General features: G+C 54.1%; 1 long non-coding RNA gene across 1 annotated transcript in view; it reads left to right on the top strand.

Annotated features, from left to right (window-relative positions):
• LOC131478208 (uncharacterized) overlaps positions 1-15,618 on the top strand; it is a 91,110-nt gene that overhangs the window by 57,115 nt on the left and 18,377 nt on the right. The gene's annotated exons all lie outside the window — the stretch shown is intronic.

Here is a 15,618-nt window from a genome sequence, read left to right as displayed (position 1 = left end):
CTCTCTCTTAAAAAGAAATCGGTTTCTGTAGAGACATCCATCCTGTACTGAACCTTTCACTTGTGCTAGTCTATGTTTTTAATTCCCAGAAGCATTCTGTCCTCAATATTCTCTTGTCTTTGTTTCCTGGCTCCCACGTGGCCTTGTGTCTCTTAATAATAATGGCTGGCTTGTTTGAAGTTGTGAGTCCTTTTTTTTCCCCCAATGCGTTTGTTTTCATCTTTGCTTTTCTGTTAGAAGCTTACCTTGAATGTCTGACAGACTTTGGTCATCTAATCATATTTAAAAGTGAGGTACTTGGGCCCGGCGGCATGCCCTAGTGGCTAAAGTCCTCGCCTTGAAAGCCCCGGGATCCCATATGGGCGCCGGTTCTAATCCCGGCAGCTCCACTTCCCATCCAGCTCCCTGCTTGTGGCCTGGGAAAGCAGTCGAGGACGGCCCAAAGCTTTGGGACCCTGCACCCGCCTGGGAGACCTGGAAGAGGTTCCAGGTTCCTGGTTCCTGGCTTCGGATCGGCGCGCACCGGCCCGTTGCGGCTCACTTGGGGAGTGAAACATCGGATGGAAGATCTTCCTCTCTCTCTCTCCTCCTCTCTGTATATCCGGCTTTCCAATAACAATAAATCTTTTTTTAAAAAAAAAAAAAAAGTGAGGTACTAAAATTCATGTTTAAATGAATAAGAAAAGCACTAAGGTCTGAGAAGTTCTGTGAGCTGGATGGGGCTTCCTGACTGGTAGACTTTCATAGAGGGGACCCCAGTGGCTGATTTAGGGTGGCTTTATGTGAGCAGAGCCCTCCGTTGCCTTGCTGAGACTGCCAGTGCTGGAATGCTGTGCCCGAGGGCCACGGAAGTCACCCATCCCGTGGGAGTGCCGCTTCCTTTCTCTTGGTGCTAGCTTGCTTCTGCTTCCCTCCTCCCGCTACTTGCCCACCGAACCCTTCTGGCTCAACACCTCACAGGCACAGTCCCTCGCTTGTTTGTTGGCAGATCAGACAGCTTAGTTTATCTTTGAAAGGCTCAGTCCAGCCTGTCCCTTGCAGTCCCCACACTGCCACCTTCTTAGGTGCCGGTGGCATTCCCAGCTCCTGCCCACTCTTCCTCTGGGAGACAGCTGTGTCTCCAACCTCACCCTAACAGGGTGGCTCTGACCCACGCAGGGTGACCTCGGAGTGGGCTGCAGAGAGGTGGGTTGATATCCTAATTTTCATAAATGTTTTCACAGTACAGGTTTAGCTATTGTGGGTAATGAAATGGTTTACATTCTAGACCACAACCCTTCTCAGAAAGCCTTTGCATGGGGAATATTTTCATGTTCACAATAAGCACAGCCAAAAAATAACAGTTATATCAAGAAGAATATTAGTGGAAACATCTCTTTAAAAATTATTTTATTTGAAAGGCAAATTTATAGTAAAAAGGAGAGATGGAGAGAGAGAGATACCTTCCATCTGCCTGTTCACTCCCCAAATGGTCACAACAGCCAGAGCTGAACCAATCCAAAGCTGGCAGCCAGAAACTTCCTCCAGGTCCCCTATGAGGGCACAGTGGCTCAAGGACTTGGACCATCCTCCACTGCTTTCCCAAGCTATAAGCAGGGAGCTGGGTGGCAAGTGGGGCAGCACTGCCGGTGGAAAGTTAGCCTGTTGAGCTGCTGTGCTGTCCCCAATAACTGATGTCTTGCTATTTCCCCCGAGTCCTCTTTGGCTCCTTTTAAGAAAGGCACACACATAAAAGGCACGAATCTTACTCTTGTCTCGGTCCTCACGTCAAGCAGATCCTGCACCTCTGGTCTTTTGGGGCTGACCACTTGGCATGTTACCACCTGCTGACCAGGTTAGGCAGTCTCCCTGCACCTGCACTTAGCTGACAGCAGGGACTGCTCCCCATAGACAGTGGCTAGGAGTGCTAGCTGGAAAGCCAAGGGGCAGCCTGGAATTGGGGAGGTCCTGCTCCTTGGCAGCCATGGCCCCGAGGCCCCGGGCACGCTGTGTCCTGCTGATCCTGGCCCAGTGTACTGCTGTGATGGCTGTTGGCAGGGCTGACAAGGCTGCTCTGTGGTCTCTCAGCAAGACACTGTGAAATGGCCCTGTTTCCTGAGCACAGGGCCCCAAGATCATCTAGCTCTCGCTATTTTCAAAAATGCCTGCATTGGGCCCTGCATGGTGACTCAGTGGCAAATCCTCACCTTGCAAGCACGGGGATCCCGTATGGGTGCTGGTTCGTGTCCCGGCTGCTCCGCTTCCCATCCAGCTTCCTGCTTGTGGCCTGGGAAAGAAAGCAAGAGAGGACAGCCCAAAGCCTGGGGATGTGCTCCCCAGTGGGAGACCCCGAAGCAGCTCCTGGCTCCCAGCCTGATCAGCTCAGCTCTGGTCATTGTGACCATGTGGGAAGTGAACCAACAGATGGAAGATGTATCTGTCTCTCCTTCTCTCTGTAAATTGGATCTGCTTTTCCAATAAAAGGAAAATCGAAATGCAAATGCAGCTAATTCAGGTCATCTTAGATAAAATTATTTAAGATATTAGTGTGTTCTTCCCATTTGGTCTTAGGTAGCTGCATGGTTCTATTTGTTTCCATCCAAGGCAAACCTGAACAAGTCCTACTTCTGTCCATTTGTTCATAAGGACCTTTAATGGTGATTTTATTCCAAACCTTGCACAGGCATCAGGACTGCATTGGAGGAAGATGAATTTATATCGGGCTTTACTGAAGGTGCATTGGGAAACAAAGCACTTAAGCATTGATAGCCTGTTAGACCCTCCCATTTCCCACTCCCATGAGAAGAGGAAGCACCTCTGGCTGCAGCGGAGCTCACACACAGTGCCGCAGCTCAAGGGGCACTTAATGGGGCAGCCGGAGCGCACTGCAGCAGCTCACAGCTCAAGGGGCACTTAGCAGCTGGGAGCCCACTGCGTGCAGGATCTACACACAGGAGGGGTGGGAGCCACGTCATCACTTATTGCGAAGGATGAAGGAGGGTCTCCCACACATCCTCTGAAGACAGGCACCCTCCACCCCACCCCACGGACAGGAAGGAGCCTCCGTGGGCAACGACAGCCCTCCCTCCACCCAGATCCCTGTCGGAGTTGAGATGTTAAACCCCAGCAACCATGAAACTTTAAAACCCCTGATGCATGATGAATGGGTGTCGGCAAAGCAGCTTAAAATCTATGCTTTTGCTTCTCTTTAAACACTTGAAATTGACAGCGCCATAGATCAAGCATTTTTACGCAGAGGAGAAGCTTTGGCAATTGAAGTTAAACAAGTGCGCAGTTACCATCATCTCCAGCCCTCACCCCTCCACAATTACCCCTTCCTCCCCGGGTCGCGCTGGTCGGGCTGGCCCCCACCGCGGCTGGCCCGCGCGTGCGCCCTGGGCCTCCCTTCCTCCTCCTCCTCCTCTCCCACCCCCACGCCGGCCGGCCAGGCTGGCGAGCTGCCCACTCGGGCGTTCAGCGTCAGCTCCTCGGGGATCAGCAGGCAAAGTCACAGTCCGCACAAACAGAGCTTTCAAATTCATAAAATTCATAGGATTTTTCACAAATGAATGAACACAATTTTCTACCAATTTCCTCATTATGCAAATATGCAAAATATCAAATTTAGGCCAATTAGGGTCCTCCACAGTCCCAAATTCACCCGTTTAAGCCATAATTGCAGAAACTATCAAATAATTACGGTCGCTAATTGGAAATATTTGTGACAGATACAACAAATTCTTGCACAAATTACATTTCATTCGAGGAACCACTGTGCGCCACTGAAATTTTATCGAAGTCTAATTTAACTTACATAATGAGTTGAATTGAGTACTTGTTATCAAATTTGAGCAATTCATAGCCCCGTAATGTGGAATGATCAAATAAATTAAAAGGGAATTTATTCAATATTTTGTTGTGATCCTTTTCTCCGAACCACTGCTATTTTGTAAGGAATGTCCTCCCGCGGCCCGGGGCGGGCGCCTGGAGTCACCGAGGCCCGGGGCGGCGCGAGGCGGCGGCCGTGAGCCGGAGCCCCGAGCCTCGCGCGGGGGAGAGAGTGCTGGACCCGCTGGCGAGCACCGAGCAGAAGGCAGCCCGCTCGGGCCCGTCGCTTTGTTTTATTCGATGCGGTGGAGGGGTCAGCGAACACTTCCGGGTGAGGCGAGGGGAGCCCTCGAAATGATTCGACTTCTGCGAGTGTAAGCTCGTGCACGCGGGTTTGTGCACACGCGTGCGCCCCGGACACTCGTAGCATCGGAGCGCGCGAAATGGGGAGGGCGGGGGGCTACCCGGGCGCGCGAGAGTCCGGGCGAGCTGCACGCCGGCCGGGGCGGGGGAACGGCGGGAGAAGGCTGGCCCCGCAAGGGAACAGGTGCGCGCCCTTGGGACCGCGGGAGCTCCTCTCTCCCGGGCCCGCCTGCCGAGGGTTAACTGCTGGGTGCCGGCCCGCGAGGGTCACGCGCGAACCGCTACACGCTGCGGGCGGGGTGACGATCCCGGCTCCCCGGCCTTTGTCCCCGAAGGGGTCCCACCGCCAGCCCTCGCCGCTGGAGTCCAGGCTCTCGCCCGCACGCGCGTCCGCGCCCGGGTCCACCTCCGCCGAAGGTCAGGCTTGCGGACAGGACATTCGTTTTCCCTGCGCACAAGCGCGCGCACTCACTAGCACATTTTTTCCCAACTGCCTTGTGGCCTCGTTGGCGGGTTATAAATGTCTCCTTCTCCCTGTGATTTGTTTAATCCGTGGAAATGGTGCTGGTCCTATGTAAACAAGCCAAGTGCGGAATGAAGGCGGTCACCCATGCGTGGCCAGCCTGCCTATTCGTCAGAAAACCTTCATAAATACTGAGCCGGGGCTGGGCAAGGATGTGATGTCTCCATTTTTGCCAGGAAAGGGCACAAGGAAGACAAAGCGAGGCCCGGCACTGTGTAACCTTTAAGGGACAGATAGCCTGCGAGCCAGGGCCCCCAGGAGGGTGATGGATGGCTGGCGGCCTGGAGGCTTCACAGTGTTTGGTGAACCCCACGACGGCCCAGCTGCCCCTCCCTCCTCGTAAACCCCTCGGAACAGTGCATTTGTAGCCTCACCTGTGCCCGTTTGGAACACGTCCGAGGTGTCCCAGGCCAAGAGGGATGACTTGCCAACTGGGAGCACCTTGGTGACCCGCCCAGCACTACCTGTTCATCCCGGACATGTGACCCCTCTTCCAAACCTGTACTTTAAAAAAATAAAGGAACAATGCATATGTGGGTAATTACGCACTCCTAACAAAAGCAGTAATTACTGCCTGTAATTATCATGGTCCTTATTTAGAAAAAAATGTGAGAAAATGTTGGATATTAAAACATGAAAGCAGCTATTAATCAAACCTTTACACCTTCCTTAACTGAGGCGTAATGGTGGGTATTATCATAAATCTACTGTGATAGTAACACAAGAATAATGAGTTCAGTAATGATAGCGATGATGATCATAATGATTTTAACCAACAAAGAATGGTGTAGATTTATAGCTAATAATGTGGTACAGGAACCTCTTACATTAAAATTACCTATGTGTGTGTGTGTGGGGGGGGGTGCCTCAGGATCAAAGCCATGGCCGTGACCTCCCTCCAGAGAGTGCAGTCCCTGGAACAGACTTGGCAGGTGGAGGGGTCTGCTGCAGGGCGGGCTAGGATGGTGCAGTGTTTTCTTGGATCCGGTCCTGCCCTTCCACCAGCCCACCTCTCTTGCGCTTGTCCCTGCCCCCGGTCCAGAGTCACTGTTGGCAATGGGAGAGTGGCACGGGGAGGGTGGGGCTCCCGGGTCACTCCGTCCACACCGTGGGCAGATTCTGCTCTGAGATTCCAGCCCCTTTCACACTGGTGTTAGCTGGCAGAGCAGAGCAGAGCAGAGCTCCCCTAGCGGCTGACGGCCCAGGCACTGGGAGGGGGACTGCCTTGGGGACTGGCCAGATGCAAAATGCAATCAGTTCCTGTGAACAAACCCATGTTCTTTAAAGGACATTAACTTGGCAATTTTCCTTTGCAAATGTTCTGAAAGTCCTCGGTGGAACGCCATGCGTGCATGTAAACCGTGGTCTTAAACGTGTGGTGGTGATGATTCCCCTGCAGCAACTGGGAGCACCACCAGACCCAGCGTTGCCTGTAGGAAGGAGGTTCTGCAAGTCTGAGTGCCCGGCCAGGGCAGCCAGAACTGCCGGCTCCCTCTGCCCATGGCCAGAGGCCACCTTCCCAGGCAGCAGTGCAGCCTGGCCCTGCCGGAGGAGGGTGCCCGGCTCCCTCTGCCCATGGCCAGACGGAGGGGTGCAGGGCCCAGGAGGAGAGCCTAACCTTCCGCCTGCTGTGAGTCAGTTAACTATGGGGACTTTTTTTTTTTAACTTAGGCACCATATACACTGGCTTTAAATGTCCTAATTAGTAACTTGCTCATTAATTAACTTTCTGATTAATTGTGTGGCAATCTAATTTGTAGAAGAGCCACTAAAAGAATGATACATTGTCAATCTTTCTTCTGTCTTTAGGATTCCCCTGTAAAATGTCATTTTGTACCCAACAGCTGGCCTGTTCCTCATACAGAGATGCCCTAAGAGACCCCGGGCCAGTGCCTTAGTCCTTCCCCTACCTGCCCAGGACGGGGGTGGGAACCGGTGGGGGTGGGACGGCACACACAATAGGAGCTAGAGAATAAAAGTGGCAGGAGCTCCCCCGCCTGCAGCCTTTGCCCCTTCCCTGGGAACCAAAGAAGCAAGCACTTATGCAGACTCTTAGCACAACTGATCCTCAAGTGCAAAGCCATCTTACACGGGAAGAAATCATTTTTTAAGGGAAAACTTCCTGTGGCCTCCGCGTCCCGGTCACGGACCAGTCCAGGGATAATGTCTGGACAAAGGGCTCCGGGCTAGGCTCTGTTGGGACGGCCGTTCATTAGCATCAGAAAGGGCGCCGGGTCCCGTCTCCACCAGAGCTATTGTCGCCTGGGCCACCCTGCCCAAAGCCCGCAGCCCTGACGGCAGATGATTCTCTAAGTGAATAGAGATGAAGGCAGGGATATTAAGTGACTCCATAAAACATCCCGGACACAATTGTGTGATTGATGGAGGACAAAGTGGGAACAGCAGGACATGGGATCCTGGGAGAAGCCGCCCTGTCAGTGTGAGAAGCCCACCTCTGGAAGCCGCTGCTCCTGGAGGAGTCTGCAGTCTATTTGTATGAGTAATCAGCTGGGCCCCTCTCTGTCAGCCCTGTTTACTCACTGATTTTCTCAACAAGACAACCATTGACACTGGATGGATGGGGCTAATCTGGCGCAGAACTGGCGGCTTCGCAGAGGCTACAGGTCGAAAACAGAGCGCGGTGCCAGCTTCACCTCGCCTAATCTAGCGGCTAATATTTATTAGAGCCAATTTATACCGCTGCTCTCTCAAAGAGCAAGGAAGGCCTGGGTGCAATTAATAACATGGGCAATAACCACAGACAAACAAATAAATAAGGGTTTGTGAACTGTTGGGGTGGGTACTCCGGGATGGGTCGGCCACCTGGAGCTGGGAGGAGCGGAAGCGCGCAGGAAGTCCAGATGCCCCTAACGAGTCTTTCTCCCCAGCCCCTCAACCACTCCCAGAGCCTCGAGGGCTGCAGTGTGGCTGCGGACGCTGCGCAAACGCACGCGGCTCCACGTTGCCCCTGGCGGGTCCCGGCGCAGACGACTGCAGGCGGAGGTGCGTGCGCACCCGCCTGCTGTAAATATCCCGCTTCCGCGCGTCCTCACCCGGGCCCGGGAAACCCAGAACGCAACCCGCGCACCAAGCATCCAGCCTCGCAGCCACGGGGGGCAGGAACTGGAGAGGGGCAGGAGAAAGAGCTGGGGGGTGGACGGTGTAGCAGGCCCCGCGCCCCAAGCCCTGCGCTCTAAAACAGTCCCGGGCCTTTCCCGCTGAAGCGGCCAGGGGCTGGATGCGCTGTGTTTTGGATGCTGATTCTCCTCGCCAAGCTGGAAGGAGACAAGATGCGGAGTCACCAGCGGCGGCTTGGACGCATTGGTGGCCGCGCCGGGCGCCGGAGCTGCGGGCTGGCGCTGACCTCGCCGCCGGGGCCTGCAGGCCGCGCTCGCTGCCAGGAAAGGAGCCCTTTGCCCTCGCCCCCCGGCCTCCCCGCTCGCCTGCCCGACACCCTCTGGGCCCGCGGGCGCTGCGCCTGGCTAATTGCTCGGGTCCCTTCATGCACACATCTCCACTAATTTTACATTTCTCATTCCGCGGGTAGCTGGAAGGCGGCTCAGGGAATACGGTGGCTTCTCTTAGCTACCGCATGAATGCCGCCAGCGGCGGCTGTGCAAGCCTCCCCGGCCGGGGGCTTTGGTAAATTAGCGGCCCGGTTGTATAATCAGGCTCTCGCCATTGAGGCCACAGTGCTGTCCCCGCTAACCAGGTGAGATTTCATCATCTAATGGACTGGGAGGTGTGACCAAGCTGCTAAGTTAGCAATTAAACTTCACAAATATCATTCGATTGCATTTTTTTAAAGAAAAATTTGGCCAGAACCATGTTCCCCAAGACGTCCAAGTGGCCTGGGGGAAGAGGAGCCGCTTTCCAAAATGCACAGCCAGCGGGAGGTGCCTTTGTGAGGAAAGAGGCGGGTGTGGGCCGGGCAGTCCCGCACCGCCCGCGGAGGCCCCGCAGACAGCGTCTCAGCCGGCCTATTGTTGGGATCTGTGGTCGCGGAGAGCAGGGCCGGCGCTCGGGGGCTCGGGGGGCTCTCCGCGGCGGGCAGTCCCCCGTCCCGCGTCCCTGAGGCGAACACAGTCTTGAAAGGAGGACTGTGCAGAGCCCGGTGCTTCGGCCCCGTGTTACATGCCCACACGCAAACGCAACAGAAAACACCGTTAGCTTCATCTGTTGACACGAGGGACTCGGGTTAAAGCATTTTCCATTTAATTTGATAGTGAATAAAGCACTTAAGGCACTTGATGATTTATTGATCAAATAGAAATCAGGCGCCAGACAACAGCTCCTTGTTTAATCCCCAATCGCACGATTAAAAGCCAAATGAATTTATTTATTTATTTTATTATTTATGTTATTTTGCAATTTGCTTCCTAAGCTTAATGCGACCTCGGATGTCGAGAGTCAGCCTCCCGGCTGCGAACGTCTCCTCCGGCTAACGTGAATGAGTGCCCCGCACTGAAGAGTAAACAACGCTTTAATGGACAGTAATAGCCCCGTGATTTTTAGCTATTGTTCCAAAATGACTGCTATGTTTATGGCCGTCATTAAAAATGAATTAAAGGAGTTATGAAACTCCTCAATAACCAGGACCCAGGCCGTTTATAAGCGGCGCTTCTCTTCGGTCCAGCTCGCCCCGCAGGTTCCGGCCCGTCCCGGGGGCGTCCGCAGGCGGCGGGACGCGGGCCGGGGGGCGCGGAGGGCGCGGGAGCGGACAGCAACCGGGCGCGCGGCGGGGCGTGAGGGACCCGGCCGGGCCGGGGGGCGCGCAGGGGATGTGCGGGACCGGGCCGGGGGGCGCAGGGGGCGCGGGGGGCGCGCGGCGGGGCCGGGGGGCGCGAGGAGCGCGGGGCCTGCTCCTGCCCGGCGCGTGCCCGGCCGCGGCTGGGCGAGGTGGCGAGGTGACGCGCCGCGCGCCCCGCGGTCCCCCGGTTGGAGCCCGCACGTTTCTTTTTGCATTAGCGAAGCCCAAAGTCATCCAGTTTGCGCTAATCACCACAATTAGTCCTGAATTATCACCGGACTCTGACAGACGTTCCTTGTAACTCTCTTTTATTTCCAACAGCCCTAATCAGCCGCTCTCATTACAAACGCTGATTAAACTGCAAATTATCCAGCAGCGGCCCTGTTCCCGTCCACCAGCAGCTCGTTCAATATCAATTAGGGCCGGCGGCGGAGCCCGCAGCCGCCCAGGGCTTCCAACTGCCTGATAGTGGCACTTATTAGTTTGGAAAACTCGGAAAATACTAATAATCAACAACCTCGGGGAAGGAGGCGGCGCTCGAACCCAGGCCTAGCGGGCGGGCAGCCCCAGGGCGCTCCGGGGTAAACTGAGGCCGGCTCGGGCCGGGGTTCTGGGGGGGGGTTCTGGGGTCTGCTCCTCGGCCGGCCGCCGCCTCCGTCCGGGGTTAGGTTAGAGACGAAGGTGGCGGGCCCGGCCAGTCCCCGGGTCTGGCTGGTTGTCGAGGGTGCCGTATTTCGCCGCTAGCAGATGCACCCCGAACCCCGAATTTACCCTGCCGAGCGTTTCCTAAAGTGGGGCTCAGACCGCTGACCTCACAGAGCTTTCGGGGTTCCAGCTCCTCCCACGCCACTGACTAGTTTGCCTTTTTGCACTTCCTGGCAGGAAGCTCCCCTTGTCAGCTCCTTCCCCGCCAACACACACACCCCTAAGCCATCCTCCAGCCCTACCCTTCTCCTTGTACTCTCTGGGAAACAGACGGAGCGCGCTGGTTCACCTCACCTGGCGGGAGAAGCACCGGTGTCGTAAAGGCGGACACTTCGCCCAGAGGAAGGAGCCTAGTAACTTCGACTATTTTAGTTTCCTTGAATTCCGGGTCCTCCCTTCGCCCCGCAAATCCTGGGGAAAGGGACGCCTTAAAATTTCAAGCCTGTTCCTGCCCCCACGTTGGAGGGCCTCCCTGTCTTCTGCTCAATTTCTGAACAAGTTTGTATTTGTGCCACCAACCCTTCCCAAACCCTTCCCAAACCCTGGACGCTGGACCACCCAAGGGGGCACTGTTAAGAGTGCCGTGTCCTGTCCCCACCCCAGCCCTGCCTTGGCAGAAGGGCCTTGGCTCCTGTGCTTTCTGGGAGTGCAGAGTTGGAATTCAACGAAGGCAGCTCTGGTTCCCCACGCAGAGGCTGGGGAATGGCTGTGACTCGAAGTTGGGATCCTACTCCAGACCTGGTGAGGGGACTTGCTGAAACACCCCAACTTCTTGCTGGAAAGGGACCTTGGATTTTTTTCTCCTGGTTACCTCTAGGGGCTGTCAGTACTTGCCCAGCAAGGGAGGATGCCTGTCCTTGCCTCCCCCTTGCCCGGGTGCGGGAGGCGGGGAGAGGTCCACACTCCCGGCAACCAGGGCTGGAGGCCTCTCTCTCTGGCTGGCTGGCCTTGGGGAGACGATCGGAACCCTAGGCCTGCAGCAAGTGTGAGTTGAGCATTTCTAACCAACCAGTCTGCTCCATGCTCCTTGCTCAAAAGATGGCTGTGGAGGCCAACCCGAGCACCGTGCAGGCCAGCCCATGCTCGTCCTTAGGGGAAGCAGTGTGCACCGTGCACAGATTTCTGGGAGCTGAGCAGCTTCCTCCACCCACATGGCGGTGTTGTAGCAGAGCATCACCCCAACATACTGGAACACAGAGTAAGGTCCTCATCTGGATGAGCAAGGCTTTATTTGGGATATTTTTAAATCTAATTTTATGTCCTCCCATGAAAACCTTGAAAAATTACTTCCCGTCATGACATTTTAAAAATTGCCTTTTATCCCTGAAACTGGAGAATAAAGATGCTTTTAGCAATAAAATATAGTTCAGAGTAGGGTCCGTGCTTAAAAATACTTCTGACAAAGACACATTCACAGAAACGAATGCTACCGCCTCTGGCCAAGTGGCCTCCCCGTGTCCGAGCGGGGCGTGGGCACGGGCGTGGGGAGGCCTCTGCTCCGGTACACTTGGAGGTTATTGTAGCCATCTGAGCAGCAGACAGGAGCTCAGCTGGAACGGATATGTGTGATCACTGATTGATTACCTGTCGGTTTGATGGTGTGTAGTTGAGTGAACTCGTTTCCTTTACAGGACAGAGAGATTCACAAAGTAGAAAGTGCAGGTCCTTAAATTACATGGAAATTAATGTGAAGGATTTAGTGATGAATCTCCCCAAATACCACCGCGGACCCTCCTCTGAAATGAGACAGCCACAGGCAGGCTGACCCTGTTTACAGCGTTCACAAAAGGGTACATTAGCATTAGAAAAGGGCATTTTTTTGGCAGGAGAATTAGCCTTCTTTAAAATGCTGCCCCTCCCACCTGTGCCGCACAGCGCTCAGGGATGGCCACTCTGCTGTGCGAAGCAAGGGCCGCCATATTGTCCTCTTTCCTGGGATTCTGCTGCTTGGTCTTCCCTGCCCTGGAGGAAGACTGTCTCCTGGGCCGCCTGGCTCTGAGCCCACTCACGCGGGGCTGGGTTGGTGGGAGGCAGTTGCTCGTTTGCCAGTTGTGCTTGTCCTCAGCATGCTCCACACTGTGCTGTCCTGTGGCCAGAGAGAGGCTGTGCTCCATTTGTGTGGTTTGTCAGCAAGCGGTTTGCTCTTCATCCCTCCCCAGCGTCACTCTGCCACGGTGTGAGTGCATCGCTGGGTGTGGGGAGGCTGGTGACATGTAGCATGCACCTCATGATTTGCCTCAGGATTCAATAGGTCTGGCACACTGGCTCAATTGGCTAATTTTCCCCCTTTAAGCTCTGGGATCCTATATGGATGCCAGTTTGTATCCTGGCTGTTCCACTTCCCATCCAGCTCCCTGCTTGTGGCCTGGGAAAGCATAGAGGATAGCCTAAGGCCTTGGGACCCTGCACCCTCGTAGGAGACCTGAAGAAGTTCCTGGCTTCAGACCGGTTCAGCTCTAGCCGTTGTGGCCACTTGGAGAATGAACCAGCAGATGGAAGGGCTTTCTCTCTGTCTCTCCTTTTCTCTGTAAATCTTTGCTTCTAATTAAATAAATAAATCTTACAAAAAACAATTCACTGTTGTCTCTTGATTCAGCTAGGCTGTCAGTGACTGAGTGACTCCAGGTACCCTCCCTCACCATTGTGACGTAGGGTCCTGTGACAGGCTGGGGGAGCTGCTGTGCCCACAAGGGACCTGGCAGAGGTGAAGGACTGCCTCTCAAACACGCACTTGTATTCTGGGAATCTTGTCCATGGTCTTTGAGGGTTCTGGGTTCCTGCGACAGATGGGTCAGCATCCCTTGTGGTCCTGCCGAGAGCGGGGCCAGCACCGTGTCTCCTTCTGTCCCCACCGCACACCTGGGCTGCCTTTGTGGTCGCCTCTCCCAACTTCTGCACCAGGAGGTGGCTGCACCTGTGTCATGCTGCAGGACCACTCAGACACCGGTGCACTTCTGTCGACTTTTGAAGTGTTAGAGAGCTTAGGTTTTGCTGTCACTCTTACTTCTTTTCCCTCTTTGGATAAAAATAGCAATGAGAAAATACAAGTGCCCAAGAAGCCCACACTGAGCACACGGTCAAGTTAAGCTACCTATTGACATGGAAGGTGTGCTTGTAAAAAGCTCCATACACATGGTGATCACTGGGGTTTCGTTTGTGGGAAGTAAGCAAATCAAAACTCTAATCCTTCTTCTAAATGCCCAAAGAGATGGATTTTGAGACAGTCTGTCATGGATGTACCCAAAATGGACTTTGAGTTGTGGGACATGTACTATGAACTCACAGACCTAAAGCCCAGAGCGCCCTTTTCCTAAGTCTGGCTGGTTTGTGTTTCAGGGTGCACGGCCTTCCTGGGCATCTGCCTAGAGGGTGGTGTCCTGCCTGCCGGGCAGGGGCCCCTTGGTCCGCCTGCTGCTGCCAGCTGCAGCTCTGTTCCAGCAGGTTTTTAGTGGGGTCCTGCACATGGCCTCTGCTAGAACCCAGAGCTCAAGCCAGAGGATGTGGCTCCATGACTTTGATCAAGTTGTCAACATCATTGGGTCTTGAATCAAAGTGAACAGGTGGTGGTACTTGTACCCATAAGGACTAACAGTGAAGTATTTGAAATTAAAAGCTCACATTGGCGAAGCAGGCTAGTCCTCCATCTGTGGTACCGACATCCCACATGGGCCCCAATTCATGTCCAAGCTGCCCCACTCCTCAGTCCAGATCTCTGCATATGGCCTGGGAAGGCAGTGGAGGATGGCAGCCCTTCGAGAAACCTGGAAGAAGCTCTCGGCTGTGGCTTCAGACTGGCTCGGCTCCTGCTGTTGCAGCCATTTGAGGAGTGAGCCAGTTGATGAAAGACTTTCTCTCTCTAGCTCTCCTTTTCTCACTCTAAAATCTGTCTTTTAAATTAAAAAAAAAAAACTTTTAAAAAAGTAACACTTCAAAAAATTGAGTGGGAAAAATTGAAAGTTTATTTTGCCATAAAAACATCTTAAATCTGTACATTTTAAAATGCTGTACATGTCTGTGAACTTTATGATCTTTCATGTGTGTGGAGTTCAAAACTTTTGTGCCAAAATGAACTCTTTAAACTTCCATAAATCTTTAAAATAAAAACATTTGCATATTCATTACTCCCCATAGGACTACATCAGCCGGGACTATATCAGGCCCAAGCCAAGAACCAGGAATTCCATCCAGGTCCCCCTTGGGGCTGGCAGGTGCACCGCCATCAAGCCAGGTTTAGCAGGGAGCTGCATCAGAAGCAGAGCAGCCAGGACTGGAACTAGAGCAGTGGTGTTGTAGTCAGCAATGTAGCGTGCTGTGCCACAAAGCAGCCCTCCGTGAGGTTGAACAGCAATGATGAGCATCCGGATAAGCAGAAAGGGGCTGAACAAGGCAGTGATGAAGAAGCAACTTGAATGCCTCAGGAAATGTGGAGCATGGCATCTCCCACGCACTTGCCAGAGATGTATCCCTGATGCATTCTAAAGTTGAAAATCTTGTACAAATACATTGTGCACAACAAAGAAGTGAGTATTACAGCCACAGGAAATGCTAGATCAATAAATCCTTGCTCAGGCTCTTTTTCACCTCTGTCTAATGGCAAGGACAGCCGAAACCCCTCGCAGACCAGGAAGGGCATGTGATCAAGTCAGCTGGGTTTTCAGCAAATTGCTCTTGGGCACACCAGCCTCTGGTCTTGCATCAATGGGTCCTCAGCTCACCTCACTGTTGGCTCACTTCTGACCCTGGCCCCTTCTGCTCTTGTCAGGGTTTCTGTCTTGTTGGAGGTCTCTGACCTCCCCTACCCGGAGGGCTGGGAATGGACTCCCTGATGTTTTCCGAGTCTTGGTTTTGCAGGGAGGAAGTCCAACTCCTCCCGGCCCTGAGAAGGAGCAAGGGCAGGGGATGATCATGGCCCACCTTGCCCCTGTGCCCGTGGTGAGCATCCCTGTTGCCCAAATAGAGGAAGGTGGTTTTAGAGGTGGAGGGAGGCATTGTCATAGGTGTCCCATGTCCCAGTGGTTGGCATTCTCTTTCTTGTGAAGGGAAGTAGTTGCAGACTTCTAGGTCCTGTGGACTTGGCCTGTCCCCTCCTGCGGACACCACTGAGGTCTGTCACTCTGCTGTGGCCTGCGGCTTGTGCTGCTGTGGTGTCAGCGAGCTTCAGCTCCTCCAGGGGTGAGGTGAGATGACCCAGGACTTCTTTATGGGGGGCAGGAGTGAGGGGTTTCAGAATCCTTGCCTGGGCCTGAGAACTGGTGCTGAGGTGCTGAAAAGCTGAGGTGCTGAGGTGCTGAGGGTTGGTACTGAGGTGCTGAGGTACTGAGGTGCTGAGGTACTGGAACGCTGAGGTACTGAAGTGCTGAGGTACTGAGGTGCTAAGAGTCAGTACTAAGGTACTGAGGTACTGAGTTGCTGAGGTACTGAGGTGCTGAAGAGCTGAGGTACTGAAGTGTTGAGGTAATGAGGTGCTGAA

The sequence above is a fragment of the Ochotona princeps genome, chromosome 28, assembly GCF_030435755.1.
Source record: "Ochotona princeps isolate mOchPri1 chromosome 28, mOchPri1.hap1, whole genome shotgun sequence".
In the NCBI taxonomy this organism is placed as follows: Eukaryota; Metazoa; Chordata; class Mammalia; order Lagomorpha; family Ochotonidae; genus Ochotona; species Ochotona princeps.
Note: the sequence above shows the minus strand (reverse complement) of the source record. Positions and strands in the feature narration are given on the sequence as shown.